We start from the raw sequence: 5,245 nt of genomic DNA, 5'->3' as shown, positions 1-5,245 counted from the left end.
AACCATTTGAAGTTATTGTTAATCTCCTATTTAATTTACAAATTTTATACATATATAACTTTATCATAGTTATATGTGTATAAAAACAAGAAATTATAATTCTATATATGTACACACACACACACACACATATCCATATATAAACTTGCCATGTTTTCAGAAACTATTCATTTTGGGTTTTGAAATATATTCCACATGGATAAGGGGGAGTTATTGCATAGAATTAGAAGGTGAAAATTCTTTTTGGCAGCACTTGGAAAATGTTATGTCACTTCCTTATGGCCCTTCTGATTTTCTGTTTTGATGAGGCATTATTTTTCTTTATTTAAAGATTACTCTCTCATTCCTTTCAAGGTTGGTATGAGGGACCACTGTATATAGTTTTTGAAATTTCTTTCCAGTATCTTCATGGGAAAACATGTATGCATAAGAATTTTATGAATCAAGACTATGTTGCTTGCAATGACTTCTTTACAGAAAGAAAAAATATATATTTTCTACTCATCTCAGAGTCTCTGACTGGGATTCTGAAAAGAGACTAACAAAATGCAGATGAACAAGATAAAAACAAAGCCCCTCATGGTGACTCACACCTGTAATCCCAGAGGCTCAGGAGGCTGAGGTAGGAGGATCATGAGTTCAAAGCAAAAGTGAGGCCCTAAGCAACTCAGTGAGATCCTGTCTCTAAATAAAATACAAAATAGGGCTGGAGATGTGGCTTAGTGTTTAAGTGCCCCTGAGTTTAATCCCTGGTACTGAGGGGGCGGGGGAGGGAAAGACAAGAAAAAGCAAAAAAAAAAAAAAAAGAAAGATAAAACCCAATAGAAACGACTAAAAGTGCGTTGTGGGAGAGAGAGATGGTGATGGGAGCTAGGTAGTGGGTACTGATGCCCTCCACCCCCAGCACAGAAGCATAGAAAGGAGGCAGTGCAGAGAGTTGAGTGACAAAATAAATTCCCTGAGACCCAATAGTACAAGGTCTGAGACCTGGAGAGACTTGAAGATTGGTTACTGGAATAGAAAATGAGCAGACTTCCCCAGCCCCAAATCTGAACGAGGGTGAATGAGGGAGGGAGGGGCAACAGAAAGAAACGGGAAGCAGAAAATGCCACAAGCTCAGCCCCTAACACCAATTGGAAAGAAAGCTAAAAAAAATTAATGTGTGATAGGAACATCAGTGTCCTTAAGCTGATCAAGCAGTATAGCAAAGAGAAAGCCCTGTGGGCACTACAATCATGTTGTGGAGCCTGCAGCTGACCAGTCACCCCCTTAAATCAATACAGCAGCAAGTTAAACCACAGCACCACTACAGTGGGTTCTGTAAGAGTCCTGGTAGACAGAAGCGAGATCACTATTAGCCAAAAGTCACTCAAGCTACCTGTGGAGGCACACACTTCTAATCCCACCACCTCAGGCGGCTGAGGCAGGAGGATCATGAGTTCAAAGCTAGTCTCAGCAACTTAGCAAGGTGCTAAGCAACTCAGTGAGACCCTGTCTCTAACTAAAATACAAACAGGGTTGGGGATGTGGCTCAGTGGTCAAGTGCCCCTGAGTTAAATGCCCAGTACCATAATAATAATAATAATAATAATAATAATAATAATAATAATAATAATAATATCACTCAAACTCCCTCCTCTCCATTGTGACAAATGGGAGCAGCCTGCCTGCCTATATATCCAGTGGCATAAAGGGATAGTTCACTAGATTGTGGCAGCAGCTGGTCAAAGGCCTTGATGAGAAGGTGTCTGAGTCTCCAGGAAGTTCAAAGGGGAAGTGCTCAGATCCAGAATGCCAGGACAGCCCCCAGGAAATGAGTCAAGGCCCAGAAATTTATCTGGGCACAAGGCAGTGGAATGCAATGACCCCCAGCTGGACTTGGCTCCCAGTCTGACCTGGCCCCCAGCCTAAGCCTTGGCCACAACTGTGGAGTGGCACACTACTGTTTGGATACAGCCGAGTCCTTTTACTGATAGTAAGGACAGTAACTCAGTGAGCTGCTCAGACCAGGGGGAACACTTCTATACAACAGATCACCCACGGAGAATACACAACCACAGGACTGTGTTTACAGACAGCCACCAGACTCTACAACACCATGTAAAGGACCCTATAGAGGGGAGTGGGTACATGGTGGCCCACACAATCACAGGGACAGTCCAGAGCCCTGCATCCTGAACTCCTAAACACAATAGAAACCACCAGAACCAGCCAGTGGGAGATCCATAACAACTAGGGCAGTGACTCCTGTGCCCTTGTGCCTCTGAAAGGATCCAAAGCTAAAGAATGACAGACATCTTCTAATGTCCCAGATGCTAATGAAGTCTAAACCAGGAATCAACAAGACTTTCTTCTCCTTGGCATGGTTTACTGTAAATCATTCAAACCTCAACTCTAATCATTTATTACTCTTTATCTTGATTGTGAGTTGTTTTCCTAATGGCCAACAGTGTACCTTCAACACATTTGAACACATTTCTTCTAATGGTCAAAGTAGTAACTGCCATCATTGTCTCTATCTTTGTTTTCCTAGCCCTAGTTTACACTTGACCCTATTACGCCATACTCTCCCTCTCACATTGTCTGCCACTGTCTTTAAATACTCACCAGGAACTTTTTCCTTCTTTTTACTTTGGGGTGCATCATTATTTCCTACCTTTACTTTCATTTATATTTTTTCCTCTCTCTGTTATCCAATATTTCTTCTTCCCTTTTTTAGCCCTCATATAATGTAGAATTTTATACATTTAGTAATTAATTTTCAACCTGTGGCACAACTTTACTACAAGTTTATACCTGAATTACAGGAACTCTGGAGAACAACATCAACAAGTCTTTCATTTTTCATGAGTATGAAGTGCATGTGGCTTGGCTTCAAAGTGATTGTGGTAAATAGGGTTTAATGATTTCTCTAAAGTGTGATAACAAGATTGGCAGAAGCCTTATATTGAATTAAAGCATTAATACCTGAATAGTCACCCAATCCAGGACTCTTAAGAGAAAGAAGCTCATGTAAGTAGTCCCTTACTTAAAAGAAAAAGCAACAATCATCCCAATAGAAAGCTAGATATACAAACAATATGAAAACAACAAGGGAACAAACCACCCAAACAGTTCATCTCAACAACTAACTATCCACACCACAGTGGAGGAAATGTTAGAGAAGCAATTTAGAAAGTTCATAGTTAGAATGTCCAGTGAGCTAAAAGAACATATAAGGGGTGAAATTAGAAATTAGAAATCAGAAAGGGAATGATCACTTCCATAAGAGATATGCTGAAAAAGAATCAAATGGAAATCCTAGAAATGAAAGATTTAATAAAAACAAATTAAAAATTCAAAGAAAAGCATTACCAACAGATTAGACCACTTTGAAAATAGATTTCCAGGACTTGAAGACAAAGTATAGAATCTTGAAAATAAAATGACCCATAAAGAAAAGATGTTAAGAGACCATTACCAGATGAACTCTAGAATAATATCAAAAGGAATCATTGGGGTAGATGAAGGCTGTGAAATACAAACTAAAGCAATGAACAATCTTTTCAATGAAATATTATTAGAAAAATTTCCAAATCCTAGGAATGAAATAGAAATTCAAATATAAGAGACATATAGAACACAAAATATTCAGAATGACAATAGATCTACTCCAAGACACATTGTAATAAAAATGCCCAACATACAGAATAAGGATACAATTTTTAAGCTTGTAAGAGAAAAATAACTAATCATATTTAGAGATAAATCAATTTAGATTTCAACTGATTTCTCAACCCAGACCCTAAAAGCCAAAAAGCCTCAGAATAATATATACCAGATCTCTGAAAGAAAATGAGTGCCAATCAAGCTTGCCATTCCCAGCAAAATAGCCTTCAAAACTGAAAATGAAATGTAAACCTTCCACGATAAATAAACTAAAAGAATTCATAACACAAAGCCTGTACTATAAAAACATACTCAATGAAAATATCTCATTAAGAAGAAATGAAAAATAACAATGAAAACCACCATATAATTACACTAAAAGAATAGTCAATTAAAGAAAACCATGTCTGAATTAAAAACCAAGAAATAAATCAAAATGGCAGGAAATAAAAGTCATCTCTCTATAATAATATGGAATGTAAATTGTCTAAACTCCTCAGTCAAATGACATAGGTTGGCAGATTGGATGAAAAAGTAAGACCCGACATTATGTTGTTCCTAAAAGTCACATCTTACACAGATATTCACAGGCTGAAGTAAAAGAATGGAAAAGATATATCAAGCAAATGGTAGCTATAAACAAGCAGGGTAACTATTCATATATCAGACAAAAAAGACACTAAATAGATGATCTAATATTACACTTCAAGGCCCTAGAAAAAGAATAAACCTACACCAAAGTCAGGATAAGACAAGAAATAATTAAAATTAGAGCCAAAAATCAATGAAATTACAAATTAGAAAACAATGCAAAGGATCAATAAAACAAAGAGTTGGGTTTTTTTGAGAGGACAAACAGGACTGATAAACCCGTAGTCAAATTAAGACTCAAATAAATAAAAACAGAGATTAAAAAGGGAATATCACCATAGACACTCCTGACATCCAGAGGAATATCACAAAACTATTTTGAAAATATATACTCCAGTAAGTTAGAAAATCTTAAAGATAATGACATATTCCTATAAACATGACCTACCAAATTCAATCCATGAGGATTTAGAAAACCTAAATAGATCAATATGAAGTTAAGAAATTGAAGCAAGTATCCAAAGCTTCCAACAAAGAACAAGGATAAACAGCCCAGGACCAGACAGATTCTCAGTAGAGTTCCACTAGACCTTTAAAGAGGAACTAATATCAATCCTCCTGAAATTATTCCGTGAAATGGAAAAGGAGGGAACACTGCCAAATTTATTCAATGAAGCCAATATCACCCTGATACCAAAAGCAGACAGATACGCATTAAGAAAAATTCAGGCCAATATTCTTGATGAATATAGATGCAAAAAATATAATAAAATATTGTCAAATTTTGTACAAAAACACATTAAAAAGAAAGAGCACCATTTTTTAGGCAAATCAATAAAATAATTCACTTCATAAATAGAGTTAAGAATAATCTCAATAGAAGCAGAAAAGGCAATTGACAAAGTACAACACCCGTTCACATTTAAAACACTAGAGAAACTAGGGATAGAAGATTAATCAAAATTGTAAAGGTTGCATATGACACAGTCAAGGTCAACATTATATT

Source organism: Ictidomys tridecemlineatus, chromosome 16 (genome assembly GCF_052094955.1).
Source record: "Ictidomys tridecemlineatus isolate mIctTri1 chromosome 16, mIctTri1.hap1, whole genome shotgun sequence".
In the NCBI taxonomy this organism is placed as follows: Eukaryota; Metazoa; Chordata; class Mammalia; order Rodentia; family Sciuridae; genus Ictidomys; species Ictidomys tridecemlineatus.
Note: the sequence above shows the minus strand (reverse complement) of the source record.